Source organism: Monodelphis domestica, chromosome 1 (genome assembly GCF_027887165.1).
Source record: "Monodelphis domestica isolate mMonDom1 chromosome 1, mMonDom1.pri, whole genome shotgun sequence".
NCBI lineage: Eukaryota > Metazoa > Chordata > Mammalia > Didelphimorphia > Didelphidae > Monodelphis > Monodelphis domestica.
The window spans coordinates 55,844,535-55,865,351 of NC_077227.1; the positions used below are offsets into that span (position 1 = coordinate 55,844,535).

The 20,817-nt window shown below is 35.4% G+C and overlaps 1 protein-coding gene and 1 long non-coding RNA gene across 3 annotated transcripts in view; one reads left to right on the forward strand and one right to left on the reverse strand.

Moving 5' to 3' along the window:
- ADK (adenosine kinase) overlaps nucleotides 1-20,817 on the forward strand; it is a 645,392-nt gene that overhangs the window by 537,290 nt on the left and 87,285 nt on the right. The window lies entirely within an intron of this gene.
- Nucleotides 651-3,530, reverse strand: LOC107650604 (uncharacterized). Its single transcript, XR_001626192.2, has 2 exons — nucleotides 3,188-3,530; nucleotides 651-2,390 (listed from the first exon to the last, which is right to left on the reverse strand). It is a non-coding gene; the product is annotated as an uncharacterized LOC107650604 (long non-coding RNA).

The window sequence follows — 20,817 nt, forward strand, 5'->3', positions numbered from 1 at the left end:
CATTATTCTGTCTACAGCATGGTGGTGAGCCTCCCTAGCTAGATTACTCATAAACACAGTCCATTGCTAGATCTTTAATTGAAGGGGGGTTTTTGTATAATAGGATCTGTCATGGCTTTTGTTCCAAGACCCCAGAGTCCTCTCCATGCCCTAATGAGATATCACTGATGGAATAAGTCATCGTTCAAATAGCATCTGAAAGTATCTATTATATTTTTATTCTAACAATATACAAGATATACTATAGGGTAACACACTTGCCTATATGTGGCTTTGAATTTATTATCTTCTTGTTTTCAAATGAAAATATAAAGTTCTTGATAGTATGGGCTCTGTCTTTGTATATCTTTGTTTTCTCCCATATTCCTTTTTTTTCCTTTGTCAGAAATCTGTAGTGTAATTCAGGTACTGCAATGAAAAATCCCAGGGTCCCAAACTATCTCCAATGTGGCAATTGATTCCTACAGAGTAAATTATTAAATTTTTTAAATATTTAATTTCTCCTTTCAAATTACTCAATATATTTTCTTCTTCTCCTTAAACTTCTCCCTTCCCCATCACTAAAAAAGAGAAAAAATAGCATCCTGAAAAGAGACATTTATGGTAAAGTGATACAAATTCCCAGTTTATGGCAGAGCCAAGTTAAAAAGTTTTTAATTTTTAAATTTTCTGTGAGAAAGTTTCACTGCTAAGAATGATGTAATACTTAAGAATATGATTGGTCAATATCCAGTAATGTTCCTTTTAGTTGTTAGAGAAAAATTTTATATGTATATGATTGGATTCTTAATAAAACTTGAATGGTCTCTTCAGTGTCAGGGGTCCATTATACTACACTTATGCTTTGTGGAATGTCTTCACAAAATCTCAGAGTTGAAAGGAGCATCAGAAGCCATGTAGTCCAACCAGATATCAAGTGAATTACTCATATGTCACATTTCACAAGAAATCAGGGTGCTTATCACAGTAAGGGACCTTTTGGGCCATGGAACTCTGACCCCTACCTAAACTAGACCCATCTACAATATGATCAGAAAGCAATCATCCAACCTGCCCTTGAAGACTTCTATGCAACAGGAGCTCAGTACATCCTAAGGCAGCTCATTCTACTATTCAGCAGTTCTAGATTTTAGGAAGTTTTTCGTCTTTTTGACACCTTCTACCCATTGTTCTTAATTCAGCCCTCTGGGGCCAAGCAGAATGAGGCTAACCCATCTTCTACAAGACAGACTTCAAAGCTGTCATATTTATGTTATGCCCTATATTTTCTGTAGTGCTTTTCATCATATATGTGATATTTAAACATATTGTCCTTGATTGCTAAACTTCTGGAAGTAGAAGTACAGGTAAGATTTGCCTGTTTGTTTCACAGCAAGCAAAGAGATATGTCTGGATCCTCCATTATCACACATAGAATATGAGAATATTATGGAGGTCTTGAGGCAATGGGTTCCCTTTGCAAAAAATGCAAGATTCTATAACTTAACTTAGAAATAAAAATTTGCAATTCATGTTTGAGTTTGGCTTGTAGAACAGCACTGATGGCAAGCCACCTCCTTGAAGGGATCAACTCTTTTACAACAGGTGATAGATGATTTGAGGGTATGAACTTGTGCACAAGTAGGGGGGAGGTTGGTTGTCTGATGGGGGCCAGAGCTGTATTTTATGCCCTGAAGACATAGGGGGTGACCCTCATATTTTATAGGACAAATAGATGTCTTAGGTACAACCCAATAGTATCAAAGCACAGCCTGGAGGTATATCTCTGTGCCCATCTCAAAACCTAGAGGAGAACCTAGGAGGGATCTAGGAAGATAATTCTCTCAAGGGTCTTTCTTATCATTAGCCTTTGAAGTTTCAGGGTTACCCTCTCTTTAGCCTTAAAATGAATGCAAGGAACCAAAGGAATTTTCTTGCTTATAGTTTGACCCAAAAAACTTAGAAAATTTGTGGTACAAGGTAAACCTAGGGTCCCACATCAAGAGGACATTACTCCGTGGGTTTCTAGTTTAGTTCTGTTATAGCAATGAAAGTGAAGATTAGAGAAATGCATTATTTACCATTAATCAGTTAAGTATTATATTGAACACCTGCAATACAGTCTACATACTGATTAATGACAAACCTCAAATGGGAACCTGAGTCTTCTGACTCTCAATTTAGGACTTTTCTCCCATTCTGTCTTTTTGGTACATAGTAGTTTGTATATTGTCTCCTTTGTTAGATTGCAAAATCCTTGAGGACAAGAGCTTTTTTGCCTTTCTATGATTTCTCAGTATTTAGCATAGTGCCCAGAACATAGTAAATGCTTTTAAAAATGCTTGTTGTTTACTTGAAACAGAGTAACTTAACTTACAGTTTAGATATAGTCTTCAGTGATGATCAATATTCTGTAGAAATGGAAAAAAATTTTTATATTAAATTTTATCCTAAAATATCTAAGAAAATACTAATGAAAAAATCAACAAACAAAATATGAGAGGGGAACCCTGCCTATTTACATCTTATTCAAATTTAAATATTAATAGAATATAAGCTTTCTATAATAACATCAATAATTTATTGAATGGAGACAGCATGACATAATAGATGGAGAGCTGACCTTAGAACTTGAACTCTTTAGGTCTTTGTCCCTCCTTTGACAAAAACTGGCTATGTCATCTTTGTTAATCACTTAATCTCCCAGTTGCCTCAGGCAGATATGTTGGTAAATTGAGGTGCTCACTCTGAGGTCCCTGTACCAATGAATCAACAAGTCTAGTTTTAAATAATGTTGATGAAGATGATGATCACGATGACTACAATAAATTATTTTCCTTTTGTTTCTTATCTATTATCTGAGGCTTTATAAAATTTTGTGGGGTTTTTCCCATGTAGCTAATCATATTCATATATTTACATTTATTTATAATAGACATCTCAAAAAATGGACATTTTAAAAATCCAATAGTGTAGCACAGTGGATCATTGTTCATTACAAGCTGGCTTTTGACTTGCATTAATCTTATACTCACTGTAGTTTTACTAATTAAATTGTGTGCCAGCAAAGTAAAAGCCTGTCATAAGTATACTGTTGGTAGCCTCCCAAGTCTTCATCCTGAGTTAAGGCTCATTTGTGTACTGTCCTCATTTCATAAGTCAGTTTTGCTGCTGATGCTGCTTCTCCTCCAAACCTTTTAGCCCTTACCCTTTTCATAATGCCTTATGTCCTCTTTAAAATTCAGTATCTGTCAGTGGTGTCCAGTCTGCACACATCTGTGGAAACATCATCATCATAAAAATTCAATGAGAAATATTTTTTGTTCGAAAACTGTCAAACTGATTATTTGTATGCTCTCTGAGAAAGAAATGAATATTACTCTTCTCTGGGATGACTGCACAGATCCGGCTAATAACTGTAAATATAGACCTAGGCAGAGATCACATAAATATCTTGAAGAAATAGATAAGAACTGCAGTTTGTTTGTTTTTTGCTAAATCACAACCTTTCAGTTCAGGGGCCCTATTCACCTCTCACCACCAGTATCTGTGTAGTGTTTAGATGAAAGGAGGAAAGTACAGAGTCAAGATGGCAGATTAGGGGCAGCCGTCCAGCTGAACTTCCCAAGATTACCCTCCAAACAACTTTTAACTAACACTTCAATTCACATTTTGGAGTGGCCAAACCAACAAAAGAACAAGGTGAGACATTTTTCCAGCCTCATAAAACTTAAGAGGTTGACAGAAGTCTATACCACCAGGGTAGAAGCTTATCTAAAAACCCACACAAGCATCAGCAGTAGCAGCTTTGGAAGCTTGCAACCAAAAGACATTCTAGGTTGCAGTCCCTGGTCTGAGAGGAACATTAAGAGTTGGTCACAAGGGAATAAGGACCCTGGTCACAATACTAAAGCAAATACGAGCTTGGAGCTGCAAGGAAAGTGGGAGGAAATTGATCATACCTCTCCCAGCATCACCCCACCTTGAAAGTAACAGAAACTTTCAGACCATTGGAACTAGCTCAGAAAACAGCAGCATGAAAAAGCCTGAAACTTGGAAGTGTGTCTGCCCACCCTTTTCCGTAGAATTCAAAGTTAAAAATTTAGCTGGAAAAAATGAGCAAGTTATACCCTCTCACCTCCAAAGTAGAATTTGACCATAAAAAACTACTATGGTGGCAGGGAAGAACAAGACATAATCTGAGAAGATAACAATATGAAAGTATCAAATAAAAATGCTGATTGGACCCAAACCCAACAGAAATACATGGAAGCATTAAAAAAAGACATGAGAGTGGCAGAGAAAAATTGGGGAGAAGAAATTAGAGTGATGCAGGAAATTTTTTTAAAAGAGAATTAAGAGCTTGATAAAAGACACATCAAAAATACTATAGAAAATAATATCTTAAAAAGCAAAACTGGCCAAACAGAAAGGAGATACAAAAATTCACTGAAGAAAAGAACTCCATAAAAAACAGAACCGGTCAAATCGAAAAAGAAGTACGAAATCTCACTGGGGAAATAATTTCTTAAAAATTAGAATTGAACAAGTGGAAACTAATGACTCTAGGAGACATTAAGAAATAATAAACAGAGTCAAAAGATTGGAAAAGTATAGAAAGGGTGAAATATCTTATTGGAAATACAACTGACCTGGAAAATACATTGAGGAGAGATAATTTAAGAATTACTGGGGTCCTCGGAAGTCATGATCAAAGAAATGGCCTAGATATCATATTTCACGAAATTATCAAGGAAAACTGCCCCTATATCGTAGATCCTGAAGTACCAAGAGTACCAAGATCAAGGAGAAAATAGTTTTAGCAGCCAGAAAGATACAATTGAAATATCATAGAAGTACAGTCATGATCATGCAAGATTTTACAGCTTCCATATTAAGGGAGCAGAGGACTTCTAATGTGATATTCCAAAAGGCAAAGGAGCTAGGATTACAACTAAGAATAACCTACCCAGAAAAAATGAGTGTAATCTTTCAAGAAAAAAAAAGAATATTTAATTAGAGACTCATAAGCATTACTGATGATTAGATATGAGTTGACTATAAATTTTTACATTCAAACATAAGATTTAAGGGAACCAAAATATAAAATAGAGAAACATGAAAGAATAATCATAAGAGACTCAGTGAAGTTATTAACTATTTACATTCCTATATAAAAAGATAACACACTTAACACTGAAGAACTTTATCATTATCAGGGAAATTAAAAGGAGTTTTTGTTGACAGAGGGCTTGGATATGGATCACTTATATTGAGATCATTCCCCCCCCCCCAAATGAAGGTGTTAGAAAGAGGGGTACACTGAGAGAAGGAGGAATGGAGAAGTAGACTGGGGCAAGTTTTCTTACTTAAAAGATAAATACATACAGTAAAGAACTTTTACAACAGCAGGATGCAGGTAATACATCCTCACTCTCATTGATAATGGTTCAAAAAGAAATCAAAATATATATAATTTTATTTTTAAATTATTTTTCTATGGTTACATGATTGATATTCTCTCCCTCCTCTCTTCCATTCCCCTTCCAGAGCTGACAAATCATTCCATTGGTTTATACATGTATTATCACTCAAAAATCTCTTTTCATATTATTAATTTTTATAATAAAGTAATCTTTTAAAACCAAAACCCCCAGCCATGTATCCATATAAACAAGTGATGAATCATGTTTCTTCTACATTTCTACTCCTACAATTCTTTCTCTTGCTGTGGATAGCATACTTTCTAAGTCCCTTAGAATTGTCCTGGATCATTCTATTGCTGTTAGTCACAGATCATCCCACAGTGTTTCAGTTACTGTGTATGATGTTCTCTTGGTTCTGATTTCACTTCACATCAGTTTGTCTGAGTCCTTCCAGTTCTTATAGAAATCAAGCAATTTATCATTCCTTATAGCACAATAGTTTTCCATCATCTTCATCTATCATAATTTGTTCAGCCATTACCCAATCAAGGGACAATCTCTCATTTTCCAATTTTTTGCCACTACAAAAAATGCAGCTATATTTTTGTATAAACAGATCCTTTCTCATTTTTTCATATTTCTTTAGGATACAAACCTAGCAGTGGTATTGCTGGATCAAAGGGCATGCAGTCTTTTAAAGCACTTTGGGCATAATTCCAAATTGCCTTCCAGAATGTTTGGATAACTTCACAACTCCATTAGCAGTGCATTAGTGTCCCAATATTGCCACATCCCCACAACATTTATTTTCCTTTACTATCATATTGAGCAAACACGTAAGGTAATACCTCAGAGTTTTTTTGATTTGCATTTCTCTATCAGGAGGGATTTAAAACACTTTTTCATATGATTATTTATAATTTTGATTTTTTATATCTGAAAACTGCCTATTTATATCCCTTGACCATTTCTCAATTGGGGAGTGGCTTGATTTCTTGTACATTTGACTTAGTTCCTTAAATATTTGAGAAATTAACTTGGTATAAGGGTGTGAGATATTGATTTAAACCTGATTTTTTCTAATTTTCCCAGAATTTTTTGTCAAATAGTTTTTCTCCCCAAAACAGGGATCTTTGGGTTTATTGAACACTAGCTGGCTAATGTCATTTACTATTTACTAGTTTCTCCTCCATAGCTAACTGCTATGCAGTGATACAGAGCTGTTCCTTGGGTTACCATGCTGGGGGCTGGGGCAAACCTCCTGTGTACGAGACTGGGAAACCACTATATGGAGATGTATTTGGAACCAACACAGTGGAATTCTAGACCAAGACAGGAAGAAGAGATTGCCCGGACTCCTTGGGGGGAGCTGGAGCCTTCTGATGAATCCTCGGAGGAGGAGGGAGAGAGTGATGAAGATAAACCAGATGAAACAGGCTTCATTCTCCTGCAGACAGTGCTCTTATCACCCCTGTGGTCTTCTCTTCAGTGCCAGCTGGGATGGAGACACTTGAACTGATTGAACTCAGAAAAAAGAAGATTGAAGAGGCTATGGATGTCAGCCACTGTTTGTGGAGCCATGATGGGTTCCACCCTTATTTATGACATGTCTATGGTGATCAGCCAGAAGGACCCAGCTCCTGAACTACAAGGGGTGGGAGTAGCCTTGGCCCCAGAGGAATTGGAACTAGATCCTATGGCGATGACCCAGAAATATGAGGAGCTCGTGTAGAAACAGCAGGCCCAGGTGGAGAAGGAGGACTTCAGTGACATGGTGGCCATGCATGCTGCCAAGCAGAAGCAAAAGAAACGGAAGGCTCAGCCCCAGGATAGCTTGGGGGGGGGGGGGGGGAGTAAGAAATACAAAGAATTCAAGCTTTAAACCCGAAGACTGGCTCCTGTCTATCCTCCTTGGACCCTGCCTTTGGCTCCTCAAGATTACAAGGACTCTTCATTTCCACATTCTTATTTCAGACCCATTTTGTAAATAAAAATTCTTCCCTACCAGGGAAAGGATGAATCTTTTTTAAAAAAAATCTATTTCATTGATCCATCATTCTGTCTCTTAGCCAATATCATATTGTTTTGATGATTACTCCTTTATAACCCAGTTTAAGATCTAGAACTGCTAGGTCACCAACCTTCACATTTTTTTCATTAGTTCCCTTGATATTCTTGATCTTTTGTTCTTCCAGATGAATTTTTAAAATTATTTTTTCTAGTTCTATAAAATAGTTGTTTGGAAGTTTGATAGAGTAGCATTAATAGGTAAATTAATTTAGGTAGGAATATCATTTTTATTTTATTAGTTTGTCCTTCCCATGAACAGTTAATGTTTTTCCGGTTGTTTAGATCTAATTTTATTTGTGTGAAAAATGTTTTGTAGTTATGCTCATCTAATTCCTTTGTTTGTCTTGGCAGATAGTATCCCAAATATTTTATATTGTCTAGAGTGATTTTATATAGAGTTTCTCCTTCCAACTCTTGCTGTTGAGTTTTGTTGGATATATATAGAAATGCTGATGATTTATGTGGGGGGGGTTTGTATTCTGCAACTTTACTAAAGTTATTATTTCCACTAGCTTTTTTAGTTGATTTTCTAGGATCCTCAAAGTATATCATTATATCATCAACAAAGAATGATAGTTTAGTTTCCCTCATTACCTACTTCAATCCCGTCAATTTCTTTATCTTCTTTAATTGCTACTGCTAGCATCTCTAGATCAATATTAAATAATCATGACAATAATGGATATCCTTGATTCACTCCTGATCTTTTTGGGAAGATTTCTAATTTCTTCCCGTTGCAGATGATAGTTGCTTATGATTTTAAATAAATACTGTTTATTATTTTGAGAAAAGGCCCATCTATTCTTATACTTTCTAGTATTTTTAATAGGAATGGGTGTCAAAAGCTTTTTCTGCCTCTATTGAGATAATCATACAATTTCTGTTAGTTTGGTTATTGATATGGTCAATTATGTGGCTGGATTTCCTAATGTTAAACCAGCCTTGCATTCCTGGTGTAAAACCCACCTGGTCATAGGTAATGATCCTTGTGATGACTTGCTATTGCCTCTTTGTTAGTATTTTATGTAAGATTTTTGCATCTATGTTGTTTAAGGAGATTGGTCTTTAGTTTTCTTTCTCTGTTTTTCATCTTCCTGGCTTGGATATAAGTACTGTATTTGTGTCATAAAAAGAATTTAGTAGTTTTCTAATTTTGTAAATAAGCAAAATGTTTCTTATTTTGTTAAATAGTTTGTATATTATTAGAATTAGTTAATCTTTAAATGTTTGATAGAATTAACTCATGAATCCATCTGGCCCTGGAGATTTTTTCTTAGGTAATTCATTTATGGCTTGCTTAATTTTTTTTTAAGATGGAATTATTTAAGTATTCTATTTCCTCTTTTGTTAATCTAGGCGATTTATATTTTTGTAAATATTCATCTATTTCACCTAGGTTGTCATATTGTCATATAATTGGGCAAAATTGCTCCCAATATTTGCCTTAATTTCCTCTTTATTAGAGGTGAGATCACCCTTTTTTATTTTTGATACTGTTATTTGATTCTCTTCTCTTTTTTTTTTAAGTTTGGTTAACAATACTTTATATGTTTTATTTGTTTTTTTTTTCAAAGAACTAGCTCCTTTTCTTATTCATTAGTTCAATAGTTCTTTTACTTTCAATTTTATTTATTACTCCTTTGATTTTTAGGATTTCCAATTTAGTTTTTATCTTGAAATTTTCAATTTGTTCTTTTTCTAGTTTTTTTTAGTTGCATGTCCAATTCATTGATCTCCTTTTTCTCTATTTTGTTGATATAGACACTCAGGGATTTAAATTTTCCCTTGTATATGGCTTTGGCTATATCCCATAAATTTTGATATGTTGTCACATGGTGGGTCTAAGATGTTTCTTTGTGTTTGTAGCCCTGACCCTTCGGATCCCAAAGTGAGATTACATCTAATTGCAAATCTCAGCATGCTGGGGGACAGGGATTTTTGGCCAGCACAGCCTTTTTTCCTAGTCTCCCCATATCCTATTGAAATCTCTTCTCTCTGTTTACCTTTCAAGTTGTATTCAGCAGGAAAGCCCCATGACTCCATCTTGCTTTGGAGTTTGGATTCCTGTCTTTTGGATGTGCTTTTTAAAGGTTGGTATTTTTATGGGGAATATTGATCTATTATTTTAGTGTTGATTGTTATTGATAAGCTATTGCTTATAGGGAGATTCAATTGATGTCAGTTGAGGACCTTAGCTACATTAACAGTTGAGGAACTTAGCTGGAGACCAGTTATTTTAAAAAAACAAAACAACCCAATTTAACTATAGAGATTCAGGCAGAGGAAATGGAAACAGAAAGGTAGGAAATATATTGATTATTGGTCTTTGTACCCTAATTCTAAATTATCTATCTATAAACCCCAATCCTAATCTTTTCCGCAAAGAAATTCTTATCTGAAGAAGTCAGATCTAACCTGACTTCCTATCAATCTATAAATAATTTCTATCTTAGTAGACTAAGCTAATTTAAATTTATAAATAAATTCCTTTCCTTATATTATTCTTCAAAGATTTAATTTAACTTCTTCTGTCTCTAGCCACAGAGATTCAGCTACTGACAGGTTCAAAGATTCTGCTCTCTTCTGCCCCCTTCTGGCTCTGCTGCTCCCCTATAGTTGCATAGGGAACAGCTCAGCTACTCTCTCCAACAGATGATCCACTCTCCAACTCTCCTCCGAATATCACAGTATTTTCCCAAATCAATTTCTACCAAATTCCTCAGGGACGATCAGAGGAAGAACCAACCAACAACTCTCTGAGTATCTGTCCCAGAAAGTGTACAGTTTTTTCCTACTGCCTCTCCTAAGGGACTCTGGAAATTCTCCTTCTCTGACCTATTCAGAATTCTTTATTTCCTTAAAGGATCCCAAGTGACTTTATAACTCACTATCCTGAAACCTTACTTTTGACTAAAATCTATTCTTAATTAGCCAGATACCTAATTAAGTCTTATATTCCCCCTGTGCTCAATTTGGGGAGAAAGCTTTCTCCCCAAATAGAGCTTCTATCTTAAACTTATTATATAACTAATACTAGACTATTCTATACCTAAACAAGACTATTCTATGCTAGCGACAGAAAGAAAAATAAGAAAAAGTAAGGAAATTCTTGCAAAACTACAAATTACATTAAAGTTACAGAAATTTAAATGCAAACAATTGCAATTACAAAATAACACACTGTAACCTACACTAGTACAGAAACCAAAATTCTATCTAAAGATAATACTTTAAAATCTATCTTACAAATACTATGGAAAGGAAAAAACAAACCAAACTTGAACTATTCTATTATAAGAAAATTCTCTCTTTAGGATAAAAATTCCAACTCAACTTATAATACTATAGAAGGAAATACAAACTAACTTTTATTATAGCAAAATCTATCTAAACTATTTAAAAATCAACTCACTATGCAACCAAAACTAAACCTTACAAGAAAACTATTATATAAAAATATACAAAATCTTTACATATCTTCCTGAGGTAGATAAAATACCTCCCTGAAGTCATCTCCTAGAAAGATTTAAAAATCCCCATCCCCTCTGTGATGAGTAGGAAAAAAAATAAACCTCTTTAAGGAGGATATAAATCCTTATGGATTAAAGTATTTACTTTTATATTTAAATTAAGTTGTCTTTTTATGATTTTATGCATTAAGTATTTTATTTAATAACTAATTAGAACTTTTTAATGTCCCTATTTAACATTGTGTATATGATATTAATAAGGTTTATTCTTAAACCGTAAACTGTATACTTACCATGTATCCTTGCACACAAACTCTATTGTAGCAAGATTCAAACCTTTTCCATTCAAATACAGTTTAGTGTCTTTAGAAATCCAGTCTTCCTTCTTCATAGTTGTGGTGATCTTTGTCCTTTGTGTCCTTGAAATAGTATCTGTAGCAATACTGTTGTCCAATTGTTTTTTCATTGTTTTTATATAGTTGTATATTAGTCTTTATCCTGTTGTCATTTTTGTGTGGTTTGTCTATTTCTACTGCAGTCCTGTCATTGCTATGTTGATCTTCATCTCCTCACTCTAGATTTCCAACTTCCCCTGAAGAATCTTCAACTGTTGTTAGTTTCTTCACCTAATGACACTTTCTTCACATGGATACAAGAAGCTTTTTCTGCTATTTTTATAGCTATGGGTGTTGTTAATAATATTTGAAATGGACCTTCCCAGGCCAGTTCCATAGCTCCTGCTCTATTAAAGTTTTTTTTATGTATATGGTATCACCAAGATTTATGTTATCCAGTGTAAAGTCTATAGGTCCTGCCTGCACTGTTATTCCAAATTCTTGCAGCTCTTTGATTCTTATTTGTAATTATCTTATGTGCTTTACTGTTGTGGTGTCCCTAGCCAGCATTTAAGGATACACAGGATTGAAACTTTTAGATTATAAAAGAGGATAACCAAATAGCATTTCATATGGTGAAATGTGCAGTCACCTCTGGTTCTTATATAAAACAAAGCTAAAGATAAAATTTCTGGCCATTTCAAATGTGTTTCTGTGCATAACTTTCCTATCGTTGTCTTGATCTCTTGATTTAACCTTTCCACTTGCCCAGACTTTGTGGATAATAGGGCACTTGAAATTTTGGTATTATTCCCAGATTGCCATATATTTGTTGCTATACTGAATCAGTGAAGTGTGTTCCACTGTCATAGTCTATTCTTGATGGTATTCTAAACTTAGGCACAATATCCCTCAATAATATCTTTGCTACAAAATTGGTTGTATTCTTATTAAATGGAAAACCCTATGGTCATCTTGTCAACTGATGTAATGTAGTTATAGTTTCCCACTTTTGGCATTGTTATAAAATCTATTTGCAAATGTTCAAAAGGGCTATAAGCTAGTGGTCTCCCTCCAAAAGCTTTCTGCCTGAATACAGACTGGTTGTACTGCTGGAATGCTTGACAAGATGAATAGGTCTTAGAAGCTATATTGGTAATACCAGGGGCTATCCATGATTTCTTGACTGAGTCTACTATGCCTTGTGTGCCAAAATGGACCTTCCTGTGTATAGCTTGACAGAATTGGCTGTAAAAAGCTCTTAGTAATATTGGCTTTCCATAATATGCTATCCATAAACCATTTATCAGCTGTGCTTTAAAATTTTGCCTCCACTTATTTTTTTAATTTTCATCCTAAGCTTTTGCCAAATCTGTTTCATTTATTACTGAGAGATTTAAAATCAGTTCAGGATCTTTTGTGGTTGTATATAGAAGAATGAATTAAAACCCAGAATCCAATAATACGTTGTTTAAAAGAGACAAATTTGAAACAAAAAGACATACACAGAAGCTGGAAAAGAATTTAATATACTTGAAGTTTTTTAAAAAGGCAGGGATAATTCATAGCTGTGCTCTTTTATTGGCAAAAAAAAATTGGAAAATGAAGGATGCCCTCCAGTAGGAGAATGGCTCAACAAATTTTGTATATGTTGGTGATGGAATATTATTGTGCTCAAAGGAATAATGAGCATGAAGAATTCCATGTGAACTGGAATGAACTCCAGGAATTGATGCAGAGTGTAAGGAGCAGACCCAGAACAAGGAGAACATTGTACACAGAGACCGATACACTGTGATACAATTTAATGTAATGGACTTCTCTTCTAACAGCAATGCAATGATCCAGGACTATACTGAGGGAGTTATGAGAAAGAACACTTTCCACATCCAGAGGAAGAACTGTGGGAGTAGAAACACAGAAGAAAAACAACTGCATGATCACATGGGTCAATGGGGATATGATTGGGGATGTAGACTCTAAATGATCACCCTAGTGCAAATATCAATAATATGGAAATGGGCCATGGGGTGGAGGGAAAGGAAGGGAGGGAAAGAACATGAATCTTGTAACCATGGACAATTATACTAAATTAATTAAATATAAATTTTCAGAAGAAAAAAAAGGCAGGGATAACAATCATGATCTCGGAAAAAAACAAAAGTAGAAATAAACCTAATGAAAAGATGTAATCAGGAGAACTACATTATGCTAAAAAGTACCATACTGGGTAGCTATGTAACTCAGTGGATTGATAGCAGGCCCAGAGACTAGGGGCCCTGTCTTTAAATCTGGCCTCAGACACTTCCAAACTGTGTGACCCTGGGCAAATCACCTAACCCTCATTGCCTACCCCTTACCATTCTTCTGTCTTGGGTCACTTAATCCCCATTACCTAGCCCTTACCACTATTCTACCTTAGAACCAATAACTATTAAAACAAACAAAAACCTTATCTTCTGTCTTAGAACCAATACTGTGTATTAGTTCCAAGGCAGAAGAGTGGAAAGGGCTAGGCAATGGGGATTAAGTCATTTGCCCAGGGTCACATATCTGAGTAGTGTCTGAGGCCATATTTGAATCTAGGACCTCTGTCTCTAGGCCTGTACCTCAATCCACTGAGCTACCCAACTGGCTCTAGAAGGTAAGGATTTAAAAAATAGAATGTACCATAGATGATGACTCATCAGAAATTTTTATAGCAAGTTTCTATGAGAAAGGCCTCATTACTCAAAAAATAATCAAATATATACTGAAAACTCAGGCAAATTCATAAAAATAAGAGCCATTCCCTAATTTATAAATAGTCAAATAATATAAACAGTTTCCAGAAGAAATTAAATCTATCCACACCAATATGAAAAAAATGTTCTACATTGCTCTTGATTAGAAAAATGTAAATTAAAAGAACTCTGAAGTACCACCTTAGACCTTTCAGAAATGACAGATGGTATAAGGCTGTGTTGGCAAACCTATGGCTTTATGTGCTGGAATGGGCTGCTCTCCTTCCCCTCTCTATGCCTGAGGACATTTCTCTCATCACCCTCCCCTTTGCCCAACACCCCAGTGGGAGTGCTTCCTCCTTCCTCTGTCTATAGTGGGGAGGGGGGCTCAAATGAGGGTTGCAGTTTGGATACTTGGTCTCTAAAATTTTTACCATCACTGCTACATGGGATAAGGGAAAAATAAGTACACTAATGAACTGATGGAGTAAATCAATGAGTCCATCCATTCTGGAGAATGATCTGGAACTACGCCAAAATGCTATAAAACTGTATATCCCTTCTGACCTTATAATACCACTACTAGGTCTGTTTCCCAAGGAGGTCAGAGAATAAGGAAAAGGCTATAAGGGTATGTGTGTGTGTACATACATACATATATATATGTATGTGTGTGTGTGTATTACAGCAACCCATTTTGTGGTGGCAAAGTATTTGAAATCTCTAACAAGCTGTTGTTTGTAACCATAATGGGGTAATGGAGAGGTAGTTTCAGAAAAACATAGCAAAACCTATATCAACTGATGCAAAGTGAAGTGAAAAGAACCAGGGGAGGATCACTGCTCCACTGCTCTCTCTCTCTCTCTCTCTCTCTCTCTCACTCACTCAAACACACATACACACACACAAATAGCAATGTTTTAATGATTATCAGCTATGTAAGACTTGGCTTCTCTGATCAATTCAATGATTCAAGACAATTTCAAAGGATTCATAATGATGAAAAAATGCAATTTACTTCCAGGTGGTGAATTGCAAATTGAAATATACTTTTATCAAAATGCAAATTGAAGTATACTCTTCTCTTTTTTTTCTTTTTTAATGTGGAAATATATCTTTCATGATTTCACATGTATAATTGATATATTGCTCACCTCAGTGGGTGGGGGAGGTGTGGGAGGGAGACAATTAGGAACTTGAAATTTGAAAAGATTGCTAAAAATAAATAAATAATAAGTTGAAATGTAAGGAGAAAAAAGAGGTCAAAAGAAGGCCCCTGGCGGGGAGGGAAGAAGAGAACATGAGTCATATAACCATGGGGCAATATTGTAAAAGTAAATAAATAAAGTTGTAAAAAAAAAAGGCCCCCAGCTCTTTGGGTGAACTCTGTTTAGGTTGTATAGGATGGCATGGATAGAAGTAACAGAGAGTGGGAAAGCATGTATAGATTGTGAGTTGAATCAATGGGAAAAGTATTAATTAACAGCTTTCCCATTAGTACAGGGCATAATGCTTTATACAAGGTAAACACCTAAGAATTTAATGCCTGCCTACCTAAAACCCAGAAATAGTTTCTTAATGATACAGAGAGAGAAGATGGTGTCCTAAGTTTCTCAAAAAAAAAGATTGTAGTTTAAAACTCAAAAAGGGATGTAATAATGGAGAGGATAAAGAGAAGGAACAAAATGTGAACTAGATGTAAACCCTGAAAACAAACACACACACACACACACACACACACACACACACACACACACACACACTCATAGGACCATTGGTTTAGTGCAGGAAGGGACTTTTAAAAAACCACCCTCGGTAAGACACTTCCCAGCTGTGTGACCCTGGGCAAGTCACTTGACCCCCATTGCCTAGCCCTTACCACTCTTCTGCCTTGGAGCCAATGCACAGTATTGACTCCAAGATGGAAGGTAAGGGTTTAAAAACAAAAAAATGCCCTCGGTTACTGTGTGTGTGTGTGTGTGTGTGTGTGTGTGTGTGTGTGTGTGTGTGTGTGTGTGTGTGTTCCCTGGATCATACAACTATGACTTGGACCATTTTAATCTGTATAGGTCATGACTTTTGATTCTGTTATTCAGATTCTGTTGTGATACCTTTTGTCTTCCCATTCATTAAGAAAAATTTTCCTGAACACATGACTATCATGTCTAAAGTTCTTGTTCTAAAGGCTTTGCAAAATAGGAAAATAATTAAGTATCCCTTATCCTCAATCCCCTTGGAAAAGTTTATAATCTGAGAGGTTAAAATGAATATTCTTTGTAATACAAAGTATCATAGGACCAGTAAAATGTAATTTATCTTAGAGTGAAAGGAATTTCCTTTTTTATTTGTTTTTATGCTGCCACCTCCTTACATGTAGTAGCTTAAAAGATTCTTGTTGATTTGAATGAGATAAGGATGATACTATTGCAGTTCAGAGGATTTTTGAGGACTCTCAGCTGGGAAGAGATCAGGTGAGGTATATCATTTGACGGGATCTCAAAAACTGGAGAATTTAAACAAGCAGAGATATGGAAAATAAAGGAATGTAGTTAAGACATAATGGAATAAATACATTGATGGAAAAAGATGAGTTTGTTTAGGGAACAGTGTTCCAATTTTTTGGTATGAGGGAAGGTGTATGGACTGAACTAGATAGAGGGCTTTAAATATTAAACCAAGAAGTTTTACCTTTATTAAGTAGATACTAGAGCTTAATTTTTTAAACATAAATAAATAAGGTAGTATGATCAGAAAGAAACTTATGGAATTCAAACACCTAAGAAAACTAATGGAAATGAGTAATTAGTAATGCACAATGGAGAAACTTTTGATTTAAGAAACCCAATACATATCCAGCATTAAATAGACTTATAACTAGCCATAAAATGATTGCTCCTTGTATACAACAATATATCTCCTTCCATTTCTATTTCTTTGTACAAGTAGTTCTCCCAGTCTAGAATGTGCTCCTCTCTACCCCCATCACCTCCAAAGAGCATCTTCCTGGAGACCTTTCATGATTTCCCTAGTTCTTAATATTGTGATCCTCTTGAAATTACTTTGTTACTTGTATAAATGTTTTCTACCACTCAACATAATGAAAGGCAAAGACTTTTTTGTTTTTGTAACCCTGTGGTCTGTCACTAGCACATAGTAGGCATTTAATAAATGCATTTTAAATTAATTAAACTGAAATAATTCTTCCCTTTACAGTCTCTCTAATCAAAAGCTCTCCACTCATCTTTTTCAAAGTAATTCTCATCCTGCAATTCCAATGCAACATAAGAACTGAGATTATTTTTGTAAAGATAGTTCACTTTTATTCTTCTCTGTCCTGTTACACATTTCAATGAAATTAGGCTAACTTCAGGGATTTCACATGTTTTGGGTTGTATACAGTGCCAAGCACACTGTTGGTGCCTAGTAAGTGTTAATCGTCTATCAAAGAGAATGCACAATGCAAGCATACATTAGGACAAGAGACTTTGGTGTTTGTCATTCTGATTTTGACAAGTATTCATCATGACAACTGGATGACCATTTAGAAGGCACATTGATTTACTCTATTTGTAGCATCAGACAGTACAAAACCATGAAATTCCTTCCTCTCCTCTAGGCTGTTTAGCCTCTTCAAATATATTTTCTTTTCACAAAAGAAATCATTTTATTCCTTTGATCACAGTGTTTTATGATTTTGTTAAAGTTGTTCAAACATTAGCCTTTAAGTGCTTTCTTTTTCTTATGCTCTTTTACTTCTTTTCATTGTGCTTTCTTTTTCTTCTGCTCTATTATTTCTTTTTTTGGCTTGTTCATTGACATTTCTGTTATTGATCATTTAATATTTCCCAATGCCTTTTGTTAAAAGTCTGAGTTTCACTATCTGTTTTGTTACTTTTTCTAAGATCCACAACATGTTGTGCACATAGAGGTGGAAGGAGCAAGAAAGAATAATCTTACTTTTCTAGAAAGGACATACCTGCCATAATGTGTGAACATTCATTTGGACATTTACTACATGCTTATTTGTTAATTGGCTTATCTTTTGAAGTAGGCTTTTCCCACTACTTAAACACATTGCAGCTTAGAGTTTTCTGTGACTTCTGTATCCTAAACATGTGTCTATTAAACATAACTCTAAAAGTCCTAGAAATACTCAAGTCAAAACAACAAACATTGATAAGTCCTTACTATGTGCCAGATATTATGCCAAGTGCTGGGCATACAACTCAAATACAAACAAACAAAATAGCAGTCCCTCCCATCAAGTAGTTTACATTGTAGTAGAGAAAGAAAACACTGAAAATATAACACATTAAGTGCTGAAAAGTAAGAATGGGGAGGAAATATGATGGTTCTGGAGCAGAAGATACTTCCAGTAGGAAAAGTAGTCCAGAAGTAGAGTGAGCTTTCAAGGTTTGAGAGGGTTTGGGGGACATCCTAGAGAAAGTCCAGGAAAATCTGTAGTGCTTCCTTATAAAAGAAGATGAGAGAGATAGAGAGCTTCCATTTTCCACTTTCTGGCCACAAACTTTTTTGGTAAATGCATTTTAGGAATGACTTCTTGGTTCTTCATCTGTGATATGAATAAACATCTCTGTAAAAACACTCCACTTTCTCATTTGCCAGTTTTCTTGCACCTTCCTCCTTTCCATTTACTCTGTGATCCAGATATACTGACCTCTTTGCTGTTCTTCCCCAAGGATACTACAATCTCTCAGCTCCATACATTTGTACTCCTTTCCCCCATGCAAAGAACACCCTCCCTCTTTATCTCCAGGCTTCCTTCAAGGCTTATCTCAAGTCCCACCTTCTGTAGGAAGCCTTTCTTGGCCCTCAATTCCACTGCTATTATCTTCTCTCCAATTGTTTGTACTTTGTATTTATGTATATACATATTAGTTCTGTGTTAGCTTCCCTGTTTGAATATGAGCTCTCTGGGAACAAAATCCATGTATTGGTTCACCTTGCATCCCCAGTGCTTAGCACAATGCCTGGCCCCTTAGAGCAGGTACTGAATGAACTGACTGACATACTTTGAGAGTACAACCTGATAATGATCTCCTTCCCAAAATCTTCTCTTTCCTAAGAATTGGCATAATTGTATTTGCATCATTTTGCAAATCTAATCAAAAGTGTTTTAAAATATAGAGGGAAGGGGAAGATAGAAAAAACTCCCCAAGTAGATGTTACAGAGACTGTGGCAGTAACAATATTAGATAAGAAGAGTAGAAAAGGGGGCAGCTAAGTAACATATTGGATAGAGAGACAGAAGGATTGAGTTCAAATTTGGCCTTAGACACTGCCTAGCTGTGTTGATCTGGGCAAGTCACTTAACCTCCTTTGCCTAGCCCTTTCTCTTCTCCCTTAGATTTGTTAAGACAAGAAAGTAAGGGTGTTTGGGCTTTTTCTGTTGTTTTTGTAAAGGATCAACTAGATATCTTAATGCATGAAGATAAATTTGGACCACTAACACTTTGTAGGAAGGGACCCATAACTAGATTTTTCCTCTAGAAGAATATGTATCTTTTTAGGACTTATGTGTCTTCTTAGGACTGTACATTCATGAGAGAAAATCTGGGAAATGAGAAAAGCCTGGTACAAAGCATTTTGTTGAAAATCAACAAAGGAGTAAACAGAAGCCATATAGCAAAGATACACAACAGTCCACACAGGCAGAGGGAAGAAATAGTTAAGGAGTCTGGGAAGTGGATCACAAACCCAGCACAGAATACTCCCTATGGCTAGCATTTATATAGCACTTGGAGTTCTGCAAAGTACAAATAATCTCTCTTCTCCCCCTCAACAACAACCCTGAGAGCTAAATACTAAACGAAGGGAGAAGGAAGACCCTCCTGGCAAAGAACTGGCTTTATTGTTAGCAAGAAAATCTTAGGGCTGGAGGTCTTCAAGTTCCCCCATTCAAAACCTGAAACCCTGTGTTGCAAAATACACACTTTTTTATATTTTCATGTCCATCCTCAACCCCCTTCTTACCAAGAAATCCTCAACACCACTCCTCCCACCCCACACTTTCCAAGAGATCAAACCCTCCAGGGTGCCTTTGAGGGCTTCTGCCCTTCATGACCTTCTCTGCAATCTCTTACATGAATTAGTTTGGTATTGTTTCATTATAAAATAAATTCGCAACTAAGATTAACATAGTAACTCACAGGATTAATATGGTAGCACATACACTTAAGATTGTAACTCAGGTAATATCCTGGGACTACATTCTTAATCTGGTTTAATGTATAGACTCTTGCCTATAACTATAGTCTTATTACAAAGCACACAGTTATATTTTATAGTTATAAGATTTTAATTTGGTTACATTCCATGCATTGATTAATCTACTAATTATTGATTTTCTGATGTTAGTACTATTATTATCCCTATTTCATAGCTGAATAAACCAAAGTAAGTATAGGTAAAGCGACTTGCCCAGGGTTACACCACTGTAGAGTATCTACATTTAGATTTGAACTCAGATCTCACTAACTCTAGGCCCAACACTCTTCTATCCACAGCACCATCTAGCTACATATAAAAGCATGCAAATATAACAATGAGGAATTTAAAGTCTTAGGTTATACACTGGACTTTGATCTCTGCCAAAATTAGAGTAATAACTATTTTCATGACTTGATTTAAAGAAAATTTTATCTTTCAGGAGAAAGAAATTGTTAGGAAGCTTATCCTCATGTCAGTCCTTAATCAGCTTCTTTACCATTCCCTTCTGTAGCTGCTACTTTCCTTAGGAGCCAAGCAGAACAAGTCTAAGCCCTCTTCTGGAAAGGTGATAACTCTTCAAATT